We start from the raw sequence: 26,904 nt of genomic DNA, 5'->3' as shown, positions 1-26,904 counted from the left end.
TTTTTTTCCACCCCGTTTGCTATGATAATTGAATTGGAGGGAGTTAGGCTTGAGTCCTTGATAGCCACCTGTTTCTTTGATAGGAAGATAGGGGCGATTTTCCTGCTCTCGTGTTGATTTAGAGCGATGGCTTTCCCTTTGGATTTATTTTCTTCGAGCTGGAGGTTTTTTTTTAGAAAGATAGGGGCCCATTTTACTGTTTTTACTGTGGGCTCCTTTTGGAGTTGATCATTTGAGTTGTTTTTTTCTAGTCATTTTTCTGTATTTGGCTGCCCTTTCAGATCCTTATCAGCCTCTTTATTATTTTTTTTAGATTATCCTTTTGCTCTGTCTCCTCCTCTGTTTGCAGACCGATGCTTGCTTTTGTTACCAAAGCTATATCATCCAATTTGTTCCCTTCCCTTGATTTGATCTTCTTACGGGTGGCAGATTTACACTTCTAGTTTCCCTTTCCTGCAACGGGTTTATTTCTTTTTGTGTGGTTTTGAGGTGTTTTAAAGTCGCCCGTAATACTTTCTTGTTCCTCATTGTACCCATTTGGTTGTATTTTATGGTGTATTTTTCTAATCTCATTTCTGGTTTTGTTGCATTTCCGCCCTTTATTTTGTTTTCTTTTTCCTTCAGGGTGTATAGATTTAGATCTTTCTCTCTTTGCGAGACGATTCCTTCTTTTTCTTCTACCTCTTGATGTTTGTTCCCCTTGTTCTTGCCATTCTTGTGATTCACCCGCTTGTGTATTTTTCTGTTGATCACTATCTGTTTCTTGTGTGTTTTTTCCAGTCTCTGCATCTTCCTCCATTACGATGGCGAGTCTTAGAAATTCTTCCATAATCGAGTCTGACAGCGGTGTATCATCAAGTGTGTACTCCCGATTTTTTTCTGGGGTTTTCTCTGCTTGGGCTGAAGACGGGTGTCCTTTCAAGGTTAGGAGAACCTCTTGTAACAATCTGTTGTTAAGATTTCCAATTTCATTTTTTTCCTTTAATGATTGCTGAATGGAGGAAATATCAAGTCCTTGTTTTACAATCTTGAGCTTTAGAGCCTGAATTGAAGTGCTCAGTTTTGTATTACCCACTAAGGTAGAGTCACATGATGCGATTTCCTTTGTCATTTCTAGTAATGTCCCGCTTTGCGATTGGACCTCTCCTTTTAAAATCTCAAAGACTGTGACCAAAGAGCTAAGAACGAAGTTTAAGGCCTTCAATGTGTCTGTGTTTAATTTTGTTTTTGTCTTCTCATCATCTTTGAGATCTGCTTCACTTTGTTCCTGAAAGAAATGTGTAGCATTTTTTGTTACTTGTAGATTTTGTAGCGGTGGAGGAGTCATATTATCCTCCTCCATTTGAATGGGGGCTTCTTTTTCCACATTTGTTAATGTGGGATGCATTTCTGTGTTAGAAGCCAGAGTATGCGATTGTCTTGGATCTTCCCAGAGGATGAGTGAATCTCCTTCGATGTCGCTATGACTTTTGTGTCTTTTTCTTCCAAAATGACTTTCTATTTTACTTTGTATCTTTTTTGTTGTAACAGTATATTCCAAACCCCGCTTCCAGTTATTCACTATTGCAATGCTTGGGCTTTTCTCCATGGAGCTTTTTACTGGAGTGGTGTGAGATTCTTCGGCATGTATCAGTACTTGGATTTGCTGCGGGGTGTTTGGATTTACATTCTCCTGCACATGTTGAACAATTGATGTATTTGCTTCCTGATTTTTACTTAAATATGATCCTTCCCCTGCTCCTTCAATTTCTTTTGTGCTACGTAGTTTCATTCAGCTGTTTTTGGGTTGCAAAACACTCTATAAAAATTGCAAAATAATGTGTATATAGTAGTTTGGGACCTGAATGGAATGGAAGCTTTCTGTGTCAGAGATGCTTGCAACCTGGGATGTATGTGTCACGATAGTCTATCGATGAGCCCTTTCCAAAGGCCAGAGAGGTAAATATATCCCAGATTTTATTGGGCAAAACCAGCGCGATCAAAGGAAATAATATCCCGCAGTCTTGCGCGGTAGCCAATCTCAGGTACGATACTATGCAAGTATAATGAGGCCCCTTACCTCGGTTCCACTTGATTTGTTGTTAGATAGTGCAGACTCTGTTTGGTTTCCAATACAGGTATGGCAGGTGATCCTTTATGGGGCCATATGCGCCACTCGCGCCAAACAGCCGCAAAACAGTCAGTGCCCTTGACACCGTCGGACTTAACGCCGCGAGGGTGGTTTGTGATTCGTTGTGTCTGGGCAGAAGGTCACGTGATCCAGCAGCTGATCTGGCCAAGCTCCGCCTCATCCAGGAAGCGAGCGTTTTCGTAACGAAGTCTTTTGCTGCTTCTAAATGCGTGTTTCACTAGCAACAGGCACAACAGGCAGGAAAGAAAAATGCTCTCTTCTCAGCGCGCTCCTCCTCTGGAATAAGAGCACACGCCGCTCAGCCGGTTTGTGCTTCGTTTTGTCTGGGCAGAAGGTCACGTGATCCAGCAGCTGATCTGGCCAAGCTCCGCCTCCTCCAGGAAGCGAGCGTTTTCGTAACGAAGTCTTTTGCTGCTTCTAAATGCGTGTTTCACTAGCAACAGGCACAACAGGCAGGAAAGAAAAATGCTCTCTTCTCAGCGCGCTCCTCCTCTGGAATAAATTACTATTTGTGCAATACAGCAACGACTGATTTATTGGAAGACTTGGATCAAATTTTGGATTACTTTATTTAATTTTTCTGAACTCGGATTAACTGCATAACCCAGGTTGGGATAAACAGAGAGCGGCCGTGTGACTTGGTATTTTTACCCGGTCTTTTGCTGCACAAAAGCATAGACAAAGCAAGGGAGCATGACATGTCTTGCTGGTATGAGCATCTAAATAAACAGATGGGCAGCCCTGCAATGTATTTACTTGTAGGTCAATCTGCAATCCAGTCACATTTATTCACACATCCCCCACCGGGCCTTTATCCATCAAATGCAGCCATCACCCAGCAAAAAGTGATGTAGTATGTGCAGATGAGCAGACATGTCCTTACACTGTTCATTTGTGATAGCATCACATTGCTTTATGTGAAAATCAATGATGAACAGGGCATGCACACAGATGATGTTAAGAATGACATGTATGCATGCCTTTAACAGCTGGCAGAGGATGCATTCTCTACTTGATCAGATGTAAGCCATGTGTGGCCCCACTAGGCCTATGTGGCTCTTACCTTTTTCGCTGTGTGCCAATGAGCCACCAGGAAACATACTTGTTGGACACATCCACATTAGTGGGCCTCAAAGAAACCTATTGGTGCAATATGTACAGTGGCCAAGGACAAAGGCCATGACTAGTGCACCCCTTAGAAAAGTATTGGTGGTAACTGGTCTTGGCCAAGGTCCATAGCTAGAGGGCCCCCAAAGAATGCTTTTGGTGCAACCTGGACAGTGGTCAATCTCTTAGAAAATATGTTATTTCACTATACTTAGTAACAATAACAACATGACATAGAACAATAAACAGGTACACATGTATAATATGAGTACTTTTGGAGCATCATTTGTAGTATTTATTAAAGGATAAAATGTTAAATACAAATATGTAATATTTTAGAAATTCCTGTAGTTTTGTTTAATAGCAAGCAATATAAATTGTACACTGCACAGAATGCACCTGATTGTGGCAAATGTACTTTGGATATTTGTAAGATAATAGTATATGTATATACAGTAGTACAAAATTAATGATAGGTGTAGACAGAAATAGAACTGGTGTATCCTGATTGCTAGGGATTCGTTAACACATGACTAACTTATTAAGAAAGCAAAAAAACACAGTTTTTGGCCTACTTCCATTAATTTTCCCCATAGAGAAAAAGTCTAAATTTATAAAGCTGAAGTGCAAAAACTGCTGGGCAGATTTGGACCAAATAAGAAACAACATGGGCATGAAGTCTTAATTTCTGGGACAGGTTTGCAGTAATTCCATCCAGGGGTTTTTAAAATATTTGATGGTGCTTTGGAGCAGAGAGTTTTTCAGAAATGAAAAGCCACCATTTATTTGTGTTGCTCGATGCAAAAATGAAAAGTGCTAGAAAAGATATTTAGAAGTGAAAAAAGTATTTACAGCTATCAAGCTAGTGTTAGGGAGGTAGGGAGGCAGGGAAGGGACACCATGTGAAATTGGGGAGTCTGGAATGAGCAGATAAAGAGATTTGATCAAAGAAATGGTCATTACTGTCATAAAAACGCTGTTCACACTCAGCTATATTACCATGATAAAAACGTTAAATATATAAAATGGAAGTGCGTAGAGGAAAGATTGAGTGAATATTAACAGGCAGTGCTCTGGGGTCATGAGGAGGGGTCACAATGGGTTTGGGTGTGGGCAGGGCGCCTATGTGCAATGGGAGTAATTTTAGGTGTTGAAAAGATGAACAGTACACATGCACGTTTTCCATCAAATCATCGCAGTAATGCAATGGTGCATTTTTTTTTATGCCGCGGGTTCTAGTGCAACATATTGTATAAAAACAATGATATGTGGTTTATCAAGCCATTTTCACACTGTGTGCATTATTATTTCCTATTTTTAATTACTTTAGGTGTGGTTCTGAAAAAAACCTTTGGGGTGAAAGGAGGAGGAAACTTGGATGGGAAGAACATTAGGATTGGTTTTATTATTTTTATTTTTCTGATGGTTTCATGTTTTTTTCAATTTGTTGAGGGGGTTGTATGTGCAAAAAGGGGGAGGGGGATTGCCACTTAAAAAAAAAAAAACAATTCCTAGCGCCGGCAATTCTGTTGATGGTTTGCTATCTGAACTGCCCACTCATCTAGGGTGGCACCATCCACGGTAATCCGATTGGACATACAAGACATAATACCATGCACTTGTTTAGATTTACCGCTGGTATGATGGCAGGCTGGGTCCCAGATCTCACTGCCACTGCTGCACTATATGTAGAAGGCTGTGGACTTGCTCTGTCTCTGGATGTTGGTGCTGGTTTTCCCGATGATCTGGGGGGAGCTGATGGTGGAGATGGGGTGGTGGAGGGAGCACTACTGGGCCGTTGTGCTGCCTGGGGTCGGTGGGCCTTAATCCTTCTGATTTTGTTGGGTTTGCTGCTAGGGCTCATCCACTTCATCCCACTGGGCCCAGATGAGGTGTTGAATTAGGGTCAATGTGCCCGGGTTCTGGGAATTTAGGTTGGATGTCCTTGTGGCAGAAGGTCCAGCGGAAATACTCCACCTCCTTTAGGCTGCAGAGCTGAAGCCTCCATGGTGGTCTTAGCCGTTTCTGCGCATGGGGGTTAGACAGTGGAGAACCAGAAGACATCTTCTTCATCAAGTACAGTGACCTGCTAAATTGTGTCTTTGCTGCTTTCATCACCGCTTGGTCTCTGCATTTTTCATATTGCAAGACCTGCGAGGGAAATAAATAAAAGAAGAGAAAAATGACCAACAAAAAAACGATGCCACTTAGAAGAAAAGGTTTTGTAAAAATAAAACAAACTTAAAAAACAAAGAGACAATATGCATGATATACAAGAGAAGGGAGGGAGGTTGAGGAGCAAGGGAAGGTAAAAAGGCATAGGAAATGTTTTCTTTCACCAAAAATGCTTTTTAGGTGGGCCTTGGTGTCTCACAAACCAAGCAATAAAGCAATGCAAGAATCATGTTCATTTTCTGTGGCTGTGGTGAAATTATCAGAGGCATGGGCGTGAACCAACCAGGAACTGCTCTGCAAAGTCGTGGTAGGCTTTATCGCATTGATGCAGTGTGTGTGGTTTCGTAGCCATGGTAATGAGCATCAAAGGGAGGAAAAACCCCAAAACAAAGAGATTTCCTTTGTTCTAATTATATGAAAGGCCTTAGTCCGTTTAATTGGGATGTGACCTATAATAGTATGACTGTAAGAATCAATATTTAAGCATGTTCAAGATCATTGGTGTAGCCACAGAAATTATGCACATATCTCTATTGTCGCTATGACAAAGGAAGCGTGCAAACCAACGGTAACCTCTCACTCGTAGTCATGGTGACGGACCATGCAAACAGAAAAAAAGCCTAGAAAAACAGCATTTATTTCATTTTAATAGTGTGAATTCCCTAAAAATGCTTTATTGTGGTGTGGCCTATGGTTGTTTGATTGACAAATGTCAATGTAAGGTTTGTTTCAAATCGGCCATGAAGCTGTGGGAATACTGCGTGCACGGCAGCTGCAGTTCTGGGTCAATATCTTGTTGTGTTTTTTGGGAGGGTTCTTATTTCCACGATTAGAGTGGATTATATGGTAGTGCAGTAATAAGGTGAGAGGCTCCAATGTTGTTTATACCCGTGATACTACAGCCAAAGGTGAAAAGTTTAGACAGATGAGATTATGAGTTTGAAATAGAATTTGTGATTTGTTTATAGAAGATGTATTTTTCAAGAAGTAGTGCTGTTAGAAGGTGGTATATCTTTCATATTATCTTCAGGGAGAGGTGTGTTACTTGCAGATGTGGAGTAGAAGACTATATTAATTGTATAGGTGGGCATTCATGATCTATTATATGGAGGTGGAAAAATGAATACAATTTCACCAACAGATTCTGATAACTCCTTCACTGGGTTGTCAAGTGATGATTCAGATTTTTCTGAAGATTGTGAAGGAACATGTAATATAGAGAATGGAACTACCAGTGATGTTGAAGGTATAGGGCAAGTGCCTGAAAAGCATTGAATAACCAAATTTGTCTGGTTTTACCATATAACTTTAGATGGAGTGTTTAAACAAAGAGGTATGTGTTCAAGATGTGGACAGGTATTTGTGACTGGGAACACAGGATATTATTGTTTTTGCAAAGGAACATTAATAAATCATTTAAGAAAAGAGCAGAGAGAAATGTTAATAGTTTGTTTGAATTTTTTGAAGGAATGCAGTAGTGGAATTGGAGAAGGATAGGGGTTCTCTGAATAGAATACCATTTTCTGGTAATGCTTTCGACAAGAAACACAACGGCTCTTTTAAGAGCCACCTGCAGAAGGTATTTACTCATATTGAAAATGTAGTGTGAATGTTGTGTTTTTTTATATATAGTCAATGTATAACCCCAGTAATGAAGTAATTGTAAAACAAAACGTTTGCTTTGTAGATTTACACATCTATATATGTGTGTAACAGATAGTCTTTAAAAGGACAGCTTTTCGGTATATTGAATATAGTTTTTTTTTTAACAAAGTTGGATTGTTGACTCAATATTCTCAAGCAAGCGTGAATTTCCTTTATCAGTTAGTATCTATAAATGTTAGACATGTAAAAGTGGATGTTGTTATTGGATATTCATATATGTTTGTGATTTGTGATGAAAGCAGAAACTACTTGATTAACATATCTTTCTGATATCTCAATTTGGTAATTCAATCTGGTGAGCCACTCTCACTTTTCCCGTTGAGTTATGTTGGAAACAATGGAGGTGTTTTGAGGGAACAGTTTCATACGTTTTTCCATATCCTGTTCCTCAGTCAATGACAGAGACATGCCTCGTACATCCCCCAAATCATTACCTTCACAATGAATGAGTATGACATCCGGCTGCCTTCTCGTTCTCATAGAAAATAGTTTAATTCTCATAGAAAATAGTTTCAGAAAAACCTGGCACTATCACATTCCTCAAATTCAAAACCATTTAATTCTAAAATCTGGTAACTTCAGGTTAATTTCCATATGTAGGCTTCTAAAATACATCATCAACCAAAACACCAATGAATCACTTGCACCACACAGTTTTACCTTCAGTCATCGTGTCTGCACTCTGTCCCTGTTTTCTTGAAAATGCATGCAATTTCTAATTCAAGTATTAGTTGTTGTGGGGCATGAAGGATGTCAATATTTCTGTGTTTGTAATTGGTAGGTTTGATTGTTTTTATTGTGTTCTTTTTTGTGATAGATTGATGTGAAATGTGTTGGCCATTTTATTAAATTGGGATAGTTAGTCCTCTTTCATTGTCATTGTTTTTTCTAAAGTTTCATAGGCACCATTTCAATTTGAACTGTTATTCTGAACGCAGAAGGCCTACTGTTCTGAAGGTTTTTGCTTGGGTCTTTTGAAAATCTGTGGATTTTCTGGAGAACTTGACTTTGAGTGTTACCTTAATAAGTTGGATAAAAGGAATATTTTGTAGTTTTTTTGTATTTAATGTTAGAAATGTGGTACCTTCGAAAGGTTATACTTTGCTCTATGTGTGCTTCTACAAAGGCTGTTCCTGTTTAAATGTGTATGGTCAGTGCTCATGTGAAATTAGAGACTGGCAATATAAAAGGTTTTGGTAGTTTATTGTTATGCATAGACATAAAGAGGAAAATGTTGTGTTTAGTGGGGAGATAACTGCAAAAAAGTGTTTAATTTTCAAAATGAGTGTAGGGCATCACACGTGTTTAGAATAAAACTAGTATTTAGAAGTAAGTAATACTATTATAGAGAGTAGGGCATGCAAGACGTTATCATACTAGTTACCATTGCTAGTACTTTACTACCAGCCGGTCAATGCAGAATATTGTACAGGTTAATAGTTTAAAAACCCATCCAGGGAGTACATTACTTTCATTTTCATTTACATTTTATTTTATTTTACACATGCACTGTCTGTCCCTAATCGCATTTAGTGATGGGTGTTGCTGGTGGTTTTGTAGGGGCTGTTTCTGTTGAAGGGTTACAAAGGTGGACAGCAGGGATTGGGCTCCTTACAGAAGGCTTGCTTTTGGACAATCATCTTTGATATGTTGTCTTTAAAAGAAAGGAGTCCACCACCCCCTCCTTGATTAATCTTTGGACACAGGAAGAAGAGAAGTACACCTTTAGTCCTCTGTATGGAATACTGTCAATTGCAGATTCCTATGCCCTAGGGGTGAAGACAGAAGGAATCAAAGGCATATTAAAACGTTGGTCTCTAACCATCCCAAGGGCATATTGTGGTGACCTGCTGCAGCACCAACGCCTCACGAGGGTGGAATGGACGAAGGGCCTTGTCAGTAGTGGCAAAGAGACTCCAGCTCGACCCATTGCCATGGAATGTCTCAAATAACCTGAGCACAGGCTTGACCTTCGAGGGAACAACTGACTTGAGCACCAACTCTACCTGATTGAAGCCATCAAACTCTCCTTTGTGAATGCCATCTCGACCGAGCAGACACCATTGTCTCTCTGTCACTTCTACCACTGCTCTAGCCATTGGAAGACATCATTTCACACTCTTGATGCCAACATGACCAACGAGAGCCTGTGCCATAAAATCATCTTAATGCCGACCTCGAGTGGGATCATATCGACTTTAACTGTTTCGACATCTACTCGACTGCAGCAGACGTGGCAAGAAACATAGCTCATTGCTCTTAATAAAAGAATAACATACTGAAAGTGATTTCAATCCGGCACACAACTGAAACCCTTATTTATTTTTGTCTACAAGTTCAATATTCTGACTGATATACCACTCATATCACACCCTTCTCCTGGAACCCCCCGGTCACACTGAACCAGGAATCAGGCTAGTTTGCAGAGGTAAATATTTATGTATTTGAAATGTTATCACAATATATTTTAATTGGTAAACAACAATCACCAATGGGGTGACAGAACACTGAATAATATCTTTAATACACTAGGAATAAGTAAAAAGCAAAACAAATGCAGCACAGAAAATAATACTTTTGTGTTGGTTCAGATCAGATAGCACTAAGGTTAGAGGTTATCCCTGCAACACCTTTCAACCCCCCAATAGGCAGTTAAATAGATGTGATGAGAGAGCAGGTTTTCAGGAATAACACAAATCAAACAGAATATCAGTCCCACTTTCTCCCTTCAAACACAAGAGAAAAACGAAATTGACTTTTCAGCTGCCAGAAAGGCTTTAAAATTGTCCTAAGAATGGAATGGGAAAACACCAAATATGGTCAAAAATCCTTACAGTGTTGTAAATTCCAATGAGAGCCGCTTTGCACAGTTGCACACAAGCACAAGCAATAATTTAGTACAAAGAAAACGGGAGAATCTTACAGTTACGTGATCAGTGTAACGTGCCTACTGAGGAAAATCGACTTCTTCAGATAAGAAAAGAGTCAGCGCAAAGATAGAATTTGCAGTGCGGTTTGGGGTTCTATGGATGTTAGGTACAAGTAGGAGTTGACATTTCGTTTCTATCACAAAAACTGAGGGAGTTAGAGAGGTTTTAGTAAAGCTTGTTTTTGTAACATAGGCGTGCCAATGGAAAACAGAAATGCACCTTTGAAAATGACAAATGGGTTTGCTTACACTAGAGGATGACTATGAAAAAGCGAATACCACAGAGGAATCTTACAGTTACGTGATCAGTGTAACCCACCTACTGAGGAAACTTCACTTCTTCAGATGAGAAAAGAGTCAACGCAAAGATTGCTCTAACAATGCTGGTTCTGAATGAAAGATAGGATAGGTTTGAGATAGGGATAAGACAATGCAAAGATACTCCTAACAATACTGGTTCTGAATGAAAGATAGGATGGGTTTGAGATAGGTATAAGGCAAAGTAAATATACTATGGGCCACAGTTCTCCCTATTAATACTCACAGGATCAGTTATTAAATTGGACCGTCAGCTCTGGTCATTGAATAGGTTCTGGTCTAGGAAAGACAGCACATCAGGCACGGTACTGGATCAGTGAGGACGGTCAACGGATTTGCATAGGATCTGCCCTCCTAGTCTGTGGGTATTTAAATCAGCTGGATAGCGAGTTCCTCAGGCGAGCCTAGTGGTGGCAAGCCAGAGAATTTCAGGATACTGGTTCAAAAGGCCTTCTTACACCACACAGCGCTTTACTGGGTGGAGAGAATACATTTGAGGATTTGGGCCTTACTGGAAATCAATAGTTCTCTATTGCTGGCAAGATATTTGGCCTCTGGAAGTGGAAGAATATTAAAGCTGGATGTAGAATGCTGGATCAGAGTGCTTTGCCGGAATCAGGAAAGTGAGTGGATCTGTGAGTCCCTATGTGTTGTCCGGTGCATCTATTTATGCTTTAATGACATCACAAAGATGTGTAGGGGCTGGCTTAGCTAAGCGTGCCCCTGTGAGCTGGGATTGGACCAAACTTCATCTCCGCCTTGCAATTTGAATGATTGTATCAAGACCGGATGATGCCACATTTATAGTTTGCTTTACAATCCTCAGAGACCTCCCTTTAGCCACTGGTCTCAAAATAGGATTTGATACTAAATGTACATTTCTACAATGGTCACCTTTATACAAATCACACACAAAGATGCCATATTTTATGTAGCAGCTATTCCTCAAAACCCTGCAGGGGTGGGATCTTGTCTCAACTTTCTACAGAATTTCGTCCTTTTCACTATGAACACAATTTCCAAATGTTATGCAAATGTCCACAAATGTGTGTGTTTAACATAGGGACGTGCGTGTAAATGGTCACAATTATAACATTAATACATTTTGCATGAAACCACATATATTGCCATTCCTGTCCAGAACATGTCACACAGTTCTACCACCTCTTCACACGTGCAGCCAAAATTTAAATTACCAACTCTGTCTTTTTTATACTTTTCACCCTTTTGGATGACAAGTTATGAGTCTTTTAAGAATTGTTCTTTGTTCATGTTTAGCAACAGATGGTCTGCCCCTTTTTGTCTCCCTGCAGTCCAGGGGCACCCCCCTCTTTGTTTGTTCCTTCCAGAAGCTATTTACGACCCCCTTCACACCTCCAGTTTCCTGTGCTGAAGCTGTCATTGTTCCTTCTCTTTCCATAGACAAGATTCTGTTGTAACCCGCAATTAACACCTCCCAGTGAGTTTCTGCTGAGAGGAAGGCCCTCCTCCTAGGAGAAAAACCTGCTTTTCCAGTTCTTGCAGCCCCAGCCAGGCTAATTAACTTCTTAAATCCAGACAAAACCACATTTGTTGCATCAAACATAATACATTTCTTTCTAAGCCTTAAAATCGGTGGGATCAAAACACAACTAATAGCTGTATTCCTTTTTGGCAACAATCCTTTTTATGTTTGCTAATCCAGCAGACTTTTTAGTTTTAGGTCACTTTAAAGTTTAATCAGTACTCCTCTGACAGCTGTGATTGAAGTAGCCCCAGGTACTGCACCCAGATTTTGGAATAGGCTGTCAGTTTTCAGACAATCCAGTTTGTCTAAAGAATGTTTTGCTCTTCACATTAGGACTCTGTATGTTCACAATGTTTCATTAGATACATGAATTTAGCACCGGGCAAGATTTTGAATGTTGAGAAGTGTTGTCTATAGGAATTTTGGTGTTTTTAGCAACAAAACAAATGTCATGTGTAGGCACATTTTGGGGATTCACTTGCAAAGTGCTGCTTCTCTCTCTGCACTCTGTTTGCTGGTCATGGAGCCCCCTGGCACATTTCTGCAGGGTGTGCTCTATTCCACTGCACATGCACCATGGGTGGCACGCACAAGGGTTTTGCCGCCATTGTTGCTGTTTCTTTCCCCATAACTGGAAGGGTGATGCCTCATAGCATAGTGGAGTGGGTCAATACATCCCACAATACTTTTAAGGTGCCCTCTGCCCCATCTCTACTTTTTGGGAACCTAATGAATTGTAAGCCTCTTTGTCCAGCATTTACTTTGTATTTTATTGTTCTTTTATAACACACGTAATACCAGCAAGTGGCTGCTAAGTGCAGGATTGAGATTAAAACCTTTGTTGCACCATGCTGTCTTGATTTCAAGACAAATGTGTTGCCCCTGAGCTATCCTTCCTCCCACTTCTAATACATATGCTTTTGTATACTTTGATATTGATGCAATTTCCTGCCTGAACAACCCTGCTATGTACCCAGAAATGTCATATACTACACCAGTCTGCACTACTTCCCACTCTATCCCTGAGAAAGTGCTTGGAACTCAAAGTACATCCTTCTCCATCAGTCTTCGTGAACCTTCCTCATCGTGGTGCTTTACCTGTGAATGAAATTTTAGTGGTGCATGCATACTATAGCGACTTGTGATGGGGTGTGGAATGTGGGTTGGATGATGGCTTCACTTGACCATGTGCAATTCTGCTGACCAAGTAAGTGCTTTTGCATATGTAACAAGACCATGAGAAGCATGACTCAGATGGCCTCTTGCTCATTTAGGTGCTGATATGTTTTCCCTATGTGTCATTGAATCACTTAATCGTACCTCCCGCCTCAGCCCCTGAAACTCTGATACTTTCTCCCATAAAAATTGCATGAGTGTGACTCTTGCACAAGGTGCCATCAAGGAATTCTCTGCTCCCTCTGCAAAGTGTCACCAGATAAATTGAGCTCTTATATCATGCTTCATGCCAGAGACCAGCCTCTAAGCGCAGGGCTGAAATTGAAACCCTTGATGTGCTGCGATGTCCTGCATCCCAGACAAATGAATTGCCCCTGAGATATCCTTGCAGATGATTCTTATGCTCTCCACTCACTTCAATAGATAGACAATGAATGGTATCTCCCACCTCACTGAATTCCTGCATCTTCCTTTCAAATAAAATCACACATGATGGAGTCTCACGCAAGTGGCTCCGAGGGATATTCTCCAACCCCTGATTCTCCTCTGAAATTTCACCCAATATCACACATCTCATCCACTTATTTCAAGCGACAGACACAGACTGGTATCTCTTAACTCCCTGAATCTCTTCTACTACCTCATGTTTTTTTGTTTGTGGCATGCTGAGCCTCTACAGCCACTTTGATGCAGAATGCCTTGAAACCTCTTAAAAAGGTTCTCCTGAAGTTTGACCAGTTCGAATCACACAACATTCAGGTGATTGAAGGTTCCAGGTGTAAAGTTTGTGCAGCCGCCATTGTGACCACTTTCGAAAGTAGAATACCAGGGTTGCGTTTATAAAACAATGAGTTCAGATAGTTTAATTTTTCAATGTAAATATGAGACCCAATTGTGTCGAGTGTTGGAGTAACTGCCAAAGAATGGACGTTACAAACAGCCCTTGATGAATATGTTCTTTGTGCGTTTTAAGGCAGTGGTTGCCAAGGTTTTTGAGTAAAACTTCTCGTAGCTGATTGATTAGATACACACATAGGTCATGGTCGTGCAGTAGGTGGTGTGAACCTTGGCCACTGAAAGCGAGATAAAGCATCTGCAATATTATTGTCTGCTCCAGCGATGTGTTTCACTTTGACCACAATGTTTTCTTGTAGTGTGACCGCTGTAATGGCTCGTAGGACTTTCAGCACTAAAGGGCATTTAGTGGATCTTCTGTTTATGGAGCCTACCACGGCCATGTTGTCGCACCAGATCAAGAGTTCTGTGTTAGCTAGCTGCCTGCCCCAGATGTGTAAAGTAAGCCAGATCGGAAATATTTAAAGTAGGATGATATTTTGTGTCCACCCTGCAGCTTGCCATGTTATTGCCCAGTGTCCTTCCACCCAGTCTAGTATGGCTCCAAACCCCTTGCTCCCGGCTGCATCGGTGAAAAGGACCATTTTTGTCGATGTGTTCAATGGCGTGCGCCAAAGTGATGTCCCGTTAAAATCTTTGAGGAAATTCCCCCAAATTTACAGATCTTGTTTCACCTCTGTGCCTAGTCGGATGTGCAGGTGGGGTTTAGTGTAAGATTAGATATTTAGTTCCAGACGTCTGGAGAATACCCTCCCCTGAGGGGTAATTCTGGCTGCGAAGTTTAGGCTTCCAGCTAATGACTGGATTTCTTTTACTGTGCCTTTTTCTTTTGTTGTCAGGCTTTGTATTTTCTCCAGGAGTTCTGCTATTTTTGTTCCCAGAATTTTGCATAAGCCCCTTGCGGAGTCTATTTCAATGCCTAGAAAAATTATATTGGTGGCTGGTTTGGTTGTTTTTCCCGCTGCCAGGGCGATGCCCCACTGTGCGGCAATTTCTTCTAACATCGCCAGGGCTCTGCTGCATTCTTCAGAATTTACTGGTCCCATTACCATGAAATCATCGAGGTAGTGTACTATCTTGGACCCTGGTCTCTGTCGTTGGAAAGCCCATTGAAAAATGGAGCTGAATTGTTCAAATAGGGCGCAAGATACTGTGCATCCCATGGGGAGGCATCTGTCTACATACAATTTGTTTTTAAAAGTGAAACCTAGCCATTGCTGGGAGTCTGGGTGGACTGGCATTAATCTGAAAGTGTATTCAATGTCCAGTTTGGCCATTAGGGCGTTCGTGCTGCATTCCTGTATGAGTCTTACCGCTTCTTGAAAGTGTGTGTATGATACCACGGATTCCGTGTGCGGAATGCCGTCATGTAGCGATTGGCCTTTGGGATAGGATAGGTGATGAATTAGCCTCATCTTCCCGGGTTCTTTTTTGGCAACCAGTCCTAGGGGTGATATTATGTACTCTTTGAGAGGCATGTGGTCCCAAGGTCCCGCAATTCTGCTTAGTATTAATTCCTTTTTGATTTTGCTTTCCACCATTTGCGGGTTGTCCCTGGCTGACTTCAGGTTATTTGGAACATTTTGAGACCCGATGCCCTTGAACGGGATGACAAAACCCTGTATGAAACCCTGCTAGTTTGCTTGGCTGGTTTCTCTGTCTGGGTAATTCATGAGAGCCTCTCTAAAATTGTCTGGATTGATGGGGATGCAGCTCGGTGCCAAACATAAGGTTGGTGGGGTGCATTTGACGCTAATCTTTTGTATTTTTGGCTGGCAGTCTGGTGCAGTTGCTTGCTGCGTGGTAACCGTTGCAGTTTGTGCACATGTGTTTGTACCAGCATTCTTTTCCCCATGTGCACTGGTTATTTCCAAAGTTCTTACATGGGGTGTTGGCTTTTTGAGAATGTTTTTTGTTCTGCCTGTGGGTATTAGACTTAGCCACCCATGGCTGATTCTTCCGAAAGGGCTGCTCCCCTTTTTTTGTGGTTTTGATTGTCGGAGGATCTGGGTCCCTGTGAGTTTTTGCTATTTTTGGTGGTTGTCTGCACGGTCTCTTCTTCTGAAGGAGGCTCTGTGTTTAACATGTATAAGTCGTTCTGGACCTCGTCCCATTCTATGGCTGGCCTCTCTGACATGCTTCTCCTGAATCTAATATCATATGCTAGCCAGGTCTTCCCTTTTTGAGCGATTTTTACTTCTCTGATTTTATCCACGTATGCCCATCATTTTCTGCCATCATTGGGGAATTTTTCTTCGTAAATAGTTGCCAAGATATTTTTCTTCGTAAATAGTTGCCAAGATGGCGAAAGCCTGTAACCAGTTGTCCCAATTCTGTTCTACCTGGGCGTTTCTGGCTATGGCTTTCTCCTCTATCTTTTTTGGATCCCTAAAAGCATCCTTCCCTTTGCGTTGGGCTTCTATAAGTGAAAATATTTTGATGAACTCTTTCGCCCATATGGCTTCTTTGATTGTAATGTCAATGTTCCATGCTAAACACCTTTTATATCTGTTCAATATTTCTGTTTGAAAAGATTTAGGTTTTAGGTCTAATTGGGTACTACTAATCATTACCGTGTCTGGTGGGTTGTTGTTGCTCGCTCCTGACTGTCCTGGGCTATTTGTATTGGGGACGGACCATGCTTTTAAAGCACCCGTTGTGTCAGGAGCTGCCGTTGTTGGCGTAGTTAAAACTGTGACGGCTGCTGTTGGTGTTGTTGGCACCTGTATTATTGGTGTTGCTGGGACTGGTGCTGCTGTAGTTGTTGCCGGTGGGAGGGTGGTAACTGTGATGTCTGGTGCTAGTGGTATGATGGGGTTTGCAAGCCTGGACTCGTCTGTGGGAAGTGCTTGTTTGCCCCTAATTTCTAGCAATAATTGCTGCATCTCACTCATGTTCTCGTATCATTTAGACAGTTTTGTGGTACCTTTTCCCATGCCTTCTGTAGACTGCCTTCTCTTTGATGGTGTTGTCTCGTCCTCTTGACTGCGTGGTATGAGGACCCCTTCTTTTGGTAGGTCGTACATGTTTTCTCTGACCCAGGCCCAGCAGTAGTGCTCCGCTGCCTCCATGGCTGCTAGCAAGTGGGGTGATTTTGGTTTCTGGGACGGTGTTGGAGGTTCCCGTCATTTTTGCTTGGGACGCATGCTTTTAGGTCTGTACAGCTGAAAATGACACGGCCGCCTGCATCTAGGCGCTTTGTTTGTTTTTCCCCAACGCTCACTCATGCCGGCCTTGGATATTGCTTCTGCATGCGTACTCCCCGGGGTTTCTTCTGTTTCAGCGAGGTTTTCACCCCTGGCCTGCAGTTAAAGTTTCTGAACAGTGCAATGTTCAAATTGGGGAGAAAAGACGCTGCGTAAGCAGTGAACTTTTAAAGACTGCTAAAGAAGCAAAGTGTGGAAGACGCTGAATGAACAGCAAACCTCCTGTTAGTTTGGGTCACCATTCAGGATCCACAAACCAATTGTGTTTCCTTAGAGCATTCTGCTCTTATTTATAAGACCCAGGGGAGCCCTGGATCTTTGATGTGTATAATAGTGGGGGCTGTGCGCCAGCACACGGATGGATAGCCAACATGTCTGGCCCCCAGAGGAGGGGGCAGGTCTTTGAACTTGGGCCATGCCAGACTGTTGGTTTCCCTTAGGTGCTTAGCAGCTTGTTGCTTGGAGGAAGGGTGAGGTGATTGTTCACACCTCGCCCTTCCTCGGCTTTGTGTGACAGAGACTGCATGTCTCTGTGGCTTTTGGGGGAGAGGAGCAGGCATGGGGGCGGGAGCTGCCCCTCTCCTGGCCTGCCAGATGGTAACATCAGTTACCCTGCCTCGCCTTGGGAGGCCTTGCGACATTGCCCTGTACAGGAGTTGGGGGGCGGGATTAAGGAATTACTGTGGCCATAGCATCTGCAAAATGAAAACATGATAAATCTAAAATCAGGTAAAAAACTGGGTGGTCTCATCTTAATTCCAGGCACAGTAGAACCCATGTTGCATTGCGAAACAAACATCAGTTTGAAACTATATCCTGTCCAAAACATACAAGAAAATGTGCATATGGCATTTGATATGATAGGTTATTTATATCGCGCTTAATACCCATCCTTGTCGCCTTGCTTCCAAGGTGAGCACTTTGCCTCTGAGCTATCCTCCCAAGGCTAAAGTGCATTTGTGGTATCTATACTTAAAATTAATCTATATGCAGTGCAGATATGTAATACAATTGCATATACTGACACTGGCTTGTGCTCTCAGTCAACATGCACTAAGATGCACATGTTTAAGGGACATGTGGCACATTTCAGTGCAGCCAAACTACTTACACACCTGCAGGGTTGAGAAGTATTCCAGGGAGCCCAATGATGTTCGATAAAAACATCACCAGCCTATTCCCCTACCTTGAAAGCCAGCTCCCTGTGAAATGCTAGTAATAGGGTGAGCAGAGCGAAGCTTGCTGAAACCATCTCTAGTAGGAAGTCCAGCTTGCCAAATGCAGGGGTGCGGAAGGGCAACGCAATTCACTCGGTACCGATGGACCTAATTTACTTTGACTTGTGTGTGTGCCTGGGCCGAAGTAGAGAATGCAGACCTATCGCTGCAGGGAGTAGTAGTAGTAAGCGCATGGCAGGTCTGCATGTTCTAAAGACATCCAGGTACATAGAGGTTATTTATGTGTGTGCTTTGTCATGCTGTGTGTAAAGGTGTGTGTGTGACCTTGCACACTGCTTAGCAACAGTGTTTGGGGACACTTGACTGGCATGTACCACCTCCTACCAAACTTAGTTTGTGTAAGTGGGCGTTATTAACTCTTAATGGAACTTGGCATAAAGAAATGAAAGGTTACTGTGCATGGGGCAGCTTTGTGGGTCAACTATAGCTTTACATACTGCAACGTTCCTGGGGCACATTGACTCTGTCCTAGTGCCTTTCCAGAGACAATGGTAACTGGCACTTACCTATTCAGAGTTTAATTGAAATCGACATAGTCATTTTCTAGGGACAATGTGAAAGTGGCCTGGAACACTTTTCAGAGGCAAACGGAAACTGGAATGACAACTTTTTCGAGACAATGTGAAATTGGCATGGAACAACTTTCTTCAGTGAGTGCAAAACAGGCATGATACATTTTTTGCCATCTATGTCTAAATAGAATGATCATTTTCATAGGGCAATATGAAATTGAAATAATTGTCTTCAGAACAGGATTAGGGTTAGAATAGGAACATTCTAAAAGTGGTGGTATGGCATTGGACAGCTTCTGGTGGCAAAAGGAAACTTCCAGAACAATTGTCTGTAGGCATTGGCATGGGGCAATTTTCTTGATGCAATCTGGACCTTGGATGGTACCATTTTAGGGTAATTTTGAATTTAGCATCAACATCTTCCGATGTCAATGCGAAATTGGGATGGGGTGTTTTTCTGATGGCAATATAAAAATGCATGACGCGCTTCTTCAAGGAGCAGGACACTGGTTGGGAGTGGTTTCTAGGGAATGACATACTATTGTTTTGGGGCAATGTGAAACTGGCATACTACATTCCTGGACGCAGTAATATAACATGCAGGTATGTTTAAATAGAACATTGTGAAAGTGTCACTGTTGAAACCAGTATGATCATTTATAGAGTGATTGTGAAACTGCCATGGAATAATGTTTTGGGCCACTCTGAGAAATTGGCATTATATATTTCTAGGGAAAATGCAAAAGTGGCCTGCATTTTTCTTATGCCAGTGATGTGTCATGCTAAGGTGCATAACTGCAACAATGTGAACTGACATGGCCCTATAGAAATAAGAAACGTGAATCTGGCAGGTAACTATTTTCTGGCAGCAGTTTCAAACTAGCAAGCTGATTTTCTGTTGGGGAATTGTGCAGCTTTCATGCAAGGTATTTGCCATAGAAAGATTGATGTTCCCAATTTGCTGAACTGTGGCAACAGGAGCTTGGCATGCAACTGGCGCAACCTCTGTGATGTTTTTGAGGCAATATAAAAAACAGCATGGAACCCTTTCGATGAGTAATGTCAATGTTACATAGCAATTATCTGGAGGCAAAATTAAACTTGCATGGCTATTGTGTTGGTGCCCATTATGGGTATGTGCTTCATGGAAACAGTGTGAAATAGCCATGTACTATTCAAACGGGCACTCCCATTTTCTAAGGCAATGTATAACTGTGATGGAACAGTTTGTGAGGCAAGGTGAAATTAGCAGCGGACGTTTTTGGAAGCAACGATGTGATATGGCAAATGGCGTGCCTGTACCAAGGTCAATAGGGTTTGTCAATGTAAAACTTGCCATGGCAGTGTGGAAACAGGATCGCACATTTAGCTGACCTCTGGCGGGTTTAAAAGCACCGGTGCATATCTGAGCAGCACTCCTGGAAGGCAAGAACATTGAGCATCGTGATATAAGCAACGCACATAAATATCGGAGCTAAAGCCTACAGAAGAAGTGAGCGGAGACGCTGATATAGAATAATGATTGCAGCCTCCTCAGTTGTACTCCGGGGACAAAGTATTGTGTCAAAATTGTGTCAGTAGATGGTATACACCCAATTTTAATGGACTCTACATTGTAGAAGCAGTGACAGCTTCTGCTGTCAAAGTACAGGGGAGCAGGGCCAGGATTCATTTAAGCGACATGAAGTACTGCCATGTACCCCCTGTCCAACGATCCATGGCTCGAAGGTGAAGAAAAGGTCAGAAGACATTAGACACGATCAATGACCAGGGCCATCAGCAGCAGGAGCAACAGCAAAAAGAATAAAGTGGACGTATTGGTTGCTTACTCCAAGGATTTTTTTTTAAGATTGTCCAAAGGCGCTTTTCCATTGCATGAGAAACATCAAATGTTCCCCATGGCCATCTACTTTTTTTCTGATCATTTCATTTTGAATGAACACATCACTTTTTAGGAGCTCGGAACTTTTGTCTTGCTGTTTTGCGATTTAATGGGGGTTATGCTCTCAATTGGCAGGTCATCAAGACATGAGCAAGATGAAGAGTAGGGGAAGAGAGGTCCACAGATTGCTTTTCTTCCCATTAAAACGGTTTCCACCCCTTATTCCTAGACCATGAAGCAGTGTGATCTCATTGTACTTGCCCTTGTGCGGCATCTCATGTCTGTGTGCACATGTCAGGTGTGCGGCAAGTGTCCTCTCTGCGTTCCTTTCTAAAGAATAGACAATGTTTTCCAATTGTGGGTGTTGTGTGATGGGGCCGTGTTTGGTACAGATTTATGCTTTATTTATTGAGAATGTAGCTACTAATGTAAGTGTTGTGTTTTCTGTTCCCACTCGAGACTCTCTTCAGTAATTCTTCATGGAGTCTTTTAACCTGCTATTTCTCTGCAGCTGACTTACAAAGACTGGTTGTGCTCTTAATTAATCAGGGAGTATACTGCTTGTGTCCTGGCAATTGCTATCTCCTACATTCTCTCTGCCATTCCTTTCCTCCCTTAATTCACTGTAACCTTGTCTCAGGTTGTTAGGTACTGGCTGAGCGCTGCACCTACCTGCATTTCTGTGAATTTGATATTTTGAATTCTCTAGAAGTCTTGGGGCTTTAGTTTATTTAAAAGTGTGCTGTAGCTTCCGTTTTTGAAGAAAATGGCTGGGCATTCTACTTTTTTTAAATGTAAGTAAGCAGTATTTGAGTGTCTTTCATGCTGCATTCAGCTTATACATCAGTTATGTTAGCATTCTTCATGTCTAGTGGATGCCCTTTTAGTAAACTTCAAGTATAAATGCATATATTACCTATTGTAGTCGTTCTTCATGTTGAGTGCACCTTTGCATTGTGTCTAAATGCATGCACATGTACTGTTGCAACATTTGCTTGACTATTTTTGCCATCATCAGCTTAGATTGTTTCCATGTCCTGCTTTACCTGGCTGGGATAAGGGTGGTACGGTTGTCTTAGTGAAAACCATTTTTCACCTGTGTGGTGTTGGGCCGGGAATGGGTAGAAGCTATGGATGGCATATTTGTCTGCCTCCCAACATCCCCCTTCTGGTTGATTCCAGCCACCACACTCTCGTTTCTGCTCTCCCATGCATTGGGCTCCCTGGGTATCCATATTTTAGTCTCCCCCCTCAAGCTGCCTGCAAGTTTCACATGGTCATCCAAACTCCAGGTCATGTGGCAGATTTCCCCATTGGAATCATAATATACCCAGTGCTCAGTGTACTTGTGACGGTCCTGAGGACATATACATGTTGACCCTGGAGGAACGATAGGGCTTTCCACTGCGTTGGTATGGGGAATCTATCTGTTTGAGTACAGTCGTGCACATGAGTATCCAAATGTATCCCTATTTTCATTGCTAAGGCTTCTTGGCCATCTTTTTGCATTGGCTTATTGCTATTCTTAGAACACAGAAAGCTGTTAGTACCAGTACCAGTAAGGCCACTATTACTTTAACAGTGTTAGCAAACCAGGTGGGTATCCATGAGAACAGGCAGGTAAACCAGTCATCATCTACAATATCATCCACCTCTTCCACCATTGTTGTGTGTACTTCTTTGAAGGTGGCTATCACCTCTGTGAGGGTCCCATTTTCCTCATTGTGAGCTGCTGTGTACATGCAGCAAGTTGTCCCAATGTTTGTGCACAAGCCACCCTTCATGGCCGTAATAAGGTCGAGGACATACCTGTTTTAGAGAGTCATGCTCTTCCCTTAGGGTATTAAAGCCTTTCTCAGTGGTATTTATCATCTGCAGCAGCTCCCATTGTGTTATTTGCAACCACTTGGAATGTGCATGTGCTTGCAATCTGGGAGTGAAGAAGGATGTAATGAACATTTCTGTTCTACTCAACAATGTATGGTTGTCTGGGATGGCGTCATATGCATTAGATCTTTCAGCAGCCTTTGATCTTGTTGATGATGAGAAACATATTGACTGTCCTAAGAACGTAGGTGACTGTTCTAGCAAAGCAAGCTCCTGTATGAAATCTTTCCTTGACAATAGAATGTCTAAGACTTTATGGGGCGAAGCACGCTCTAAACCAGAGGGAATGGGCTATGGAGTGCCACAGTGCGCTTGTCTCTCACCGGCTCTCTTCAATGTTTACTGTCACCCACTGTGCGACCTCCTAGGTGAATGAGGAGTGTGCTTCTCTAATTATGCTGACGATACTCCGCTGATTATAAATATTAGTGGAGAATATGAAAAAGACTCAGAGAGGATTTCTTTGATTTATGGAACCATCCAAAATTGGATGGCAACCAACGGAATGGGCCTGAACGCCGCCAAAACCAAACTTTAAATGTTTGTCTCCTCTCAGGCATGTTCCAAACTTGACAGCAAGTTCTCAGGCTTTACTATTCGAAGCCACAAGCTTAACACAAGCCCCAAGGTCAAGACCTTGGGAGTTGTCCTAGAGGCCTCTCTTAACACAGATGCGCAGGTACATCACATCACCAGTAAAATACAATATCATTTAAGATTACTTAGCTGCTTAAGCCTTTCGTCTCAGAATCCAACTGTATCACACTGGTCCGTGCACTGATTATGCCAAGAATAGATTTTTGTAGTGCGCTGCTAGCCAGAGCAAATAAAACCAGCTTGAGAAAACTCCTGAACTTATTGTTCTTTAGTACTGTGTATGCAATGGATGGGTTCACAGAATAACTCTGAGTACAAATAATCGAACCGTCTAAGGAAGATGGCAAAGGTTGCTGTTTTATTAACAATTATCTTAAACAGGGAGGTTACAATGGACATCAATGGATGTTTGCTCAGCCCTTGTCAATGTTCTCATAAAAACATCCTTATATGCAAAAATATGTCAGAGGTGGCGCCATACTATCTGGCTGCACTATTGTCAGGTGGGCAATTTATGCCTACCTCTAAAACATGTCATCTTCAACACTAATAAGTACACGGTTTATCATTGGGTCTCAAACTATAAGGCTCTTTGTTATACAACCCTCTACAATTGGTTGGCACTCTCGTACCATGTCTGGAACATTTGGTTCCCTTTGCAGCATGTAAGCTCAGACCCAGGTGCCAGGAGGTACACTTGGCTTTACCTCCCCACAAAACTACCCCAACATCGCTCATCACCCATGTCTTCTGCTATGAAGATTGTCTTTGAACTTGGCATTGCAATTTATCCTTGTCTGTGAGAATATATGGGAGTACAGGCTCTCACTATCGTTCTTCTAGGACTCCAAGCTCAAATATATTTCCATCCTTGGCTCACGTGACAGGAGACCACAATGTGTTCTATTCTGCAGCATTTAAATGTCTTAAATGAATAAAACTTGGCACTCTTGGTATTCTTTCTTTGCCACTTAATAAGGGATGATTCATCCTTCTAACGTTTATTGCTTTCAAGAATAGATAGCCAACCTTGGCTGCTTCTGTTTTGATGCCAGGCCATCATTGCACTTCCATGATTTCAGCTTATTTTTGCTGTAACTCAATTCTCGGTCTTTCCTTTCCATGGGTTCTACCTTATTAAAATTCATGACACCGATGTCCAGCTTCTATACAATGGCGGCTTCACCTGCAGTCTATTCACTAGATATAGCCAGCTTCTATGATGACTTGCCCTACTTGAGTTTCAGCATCGAAGTGCTACAGTGCTACAGAAAATCAACCGTTTCAGCCTCTGTACAATTATTGAACGGTTGATTTTCCGAATGTAACATGGCCACCTTGACCTCTGTGTACAAACTAATATGTAACTTGCCTGCAGGCCACATGTTGGGGTTATGAACTGAGACCTTGTCCTTCGTTGACCTGTGTATAGAGGATTACCTGTGCCAACAAAGCTAATCCGCGAGCACATGTTAAACATAATATAATCAAATACTGAAATGTGAACACTTGTTTAACTGCATTGTATGAAGATGTATGAGAAGGCTCAATGAGAAATCCGAAGACACACTGTTGCCATTGTAACTTGTTGGTGAATGTATTAATGGTAAACCCTAAATGTATAGATGCATGAACTCGGCATGAACCCTAGATCTGTGATGTATTAACTTGTAGGTGGGCTGGACGATATGTTTCAAACTGTATAAAAGGTGCAACTATTCTAATGTAAAGTCCCACTCACTGAACACACCGAACAGGGCTGGAATTTGCTGTGTTGTACTGAGGGCCCGATAGCTATCTGTTGCTTTGTCCTTTGAAACCTTTCAGTATAGAATAAAGATCTCTGTATCTTTCTTTGTAACCCGCATTTTATGTATTTCCTTTTGGGGTACTCAGCTTCGATATCTTCTTTTTGATTTCACAGATGGTGCCCGAATAGGGACCCTTAAGATTGATGCCAGCTCGTTGAAGGTTGACGCAAGCTATCGGACCGGGATCGGACAGTGTAAATAAAAAGGGGCCCCTTTCTGAATGAGACGCGACACCTTAACAGCGCTGCATGGCCCGATCCCTGGACGGTGAGCTTGCGGTCAGGTGAGTCGCAGATTGATCAGGTGAGTCTTGACCCGATTCTTAAGTATCCTGATAATTTGTTTTGGCGCATTGTACCTGCAAATACAATTACTGACCAGGTAACACCAGTATTCTGATATGCCTGGGAAATTGACTACCTGGTTCAGGGCGTTATTCCGCAGCAAAAGAAAATCTTTGGAATTTAGACATCCGGCACCACAGGAGGGGTCGCTGGGTTGTACTATGTACTGTAAGCATGGCATTGGTAGTATAGTGTTTAATGATATTTGGTACAGACAAACTAGACATGCTTCCGAACTTCAGTGGCCGATCAATGGTAGTTTTGAAATCCCTCGTATTGAGTATTTAGAGTCAATTTTATTAAAGAAAAAGGCTAGACCTGCAGCATTCGATGTATTATAGAATTGGAAAAAAGAAGCTTTACAGCAGCTTAAGAGTAGGGAAAAACATGTGCGCCGTCATAAAACGAATTCCGAAAAAGCATTGTTATATGACCAAGATAAACAGTCTGAGTCAGCTAGGAATATGGATAGGGCTTTCTCACTTGGCATTCAGAAAATCTAGACTTTCATGTTTCCGACGAACTTATCGATAAATTGTTAAATGAACGAAACCCTGGTGCCACTGTGCCACCTCTGTTTGTTCCTCTTCCTGCTGGTTTGCCTCCTCCTTCTGTTATTCCTGCTCCTCCTGTTCCTCTTGCCGTTCCTACCATGCCTCCTGTTGTTCCTCTTCCTCCAGTCATTGTTCCCCCTTTTGTTGCTGTTCCTCCACCTGCTCCTCCGCTCTTTCCTGTTGTACCAGTGATAACACCTCCATTGAACTTGCCTGCTCTCCCTCTTCCAAGTGGTCCTGTACCGCTTGTAGTAGATCAGGGAGCGGGATTGAGGGTTGTAACTCGCAATACTGTACTTCCAGTGAAGAAACGTGAGTTAATTGCATGGGCTAAGCATTGTATGGAGGGGGGTGATCGAGCTAATGTTTTTGCCACACTTTCTGATATGGATAATTTTCCTGAGAAAAATGTTTTTATTGAGGGATTAGGTCGCCACTTGTGTGTAATGTGGGACAGATTAGACAATACAGATCTCCCACAAGGTCTGAGGGATCTGAACACTTTAGCGCTTTCTAGAGACACTGTGGAGAAAGTACAAGAACATGTTGAGAGGGTATTTGAGTATAGAAAGGAGTTGGAAAGGTTACAGAATGAGGATGAAGATGATGATAGTTTGGGCAATATGTGTGTGCAGAAGCGATTCCTCCCTTGTCCTAAATCGATATCTGAGGAAACGCGAATTTGCACGAAAGACGCGATTAGATGGATCTCAGACACGTCGATAACCCCAGTTGAAGTATATGACATATATAGTCAGTATATACAAGAAATGCAGAGTGAAGTGATACAGGTAATGGTAGAATACCTACAGGATGAGTGTGTAAAAATAAAGATTAGTTGTCCCAGTTATTAAGTATATACAAGAGAGCTTTTTCACTTGACACTTCTTCGGCTGCTTTAGCGCTTGATTTGGCTCTGTTGCTTAGTACGCGTTCGGAGTTGCCTACTTCTCAGTTGCCTATGCGAGAGGTTCACCTTTACCCGTGCTCCGCAAGGTTACACGGAAAAT

This window comes from Ambystoma mexicanum, chromosome 6p (assembly GCF_040938575.1).
Source record: "Ambystoma mexicanum isolate Mex_15411 chromosome 6p, UKY_AmexF1_1, whole genome shotgun sequence".
Lineage (NCBI taxonomy): Eukaryota > Metazoa > Chordata > Amphibia > Caudata > Ambystomatidae > Ambystoma > Ambystoma mexicanum.
The sequence above is the reverse complement of the archived record's forward strand: the minus strand, read 5'-3'. Positions refer to the sequence as shown.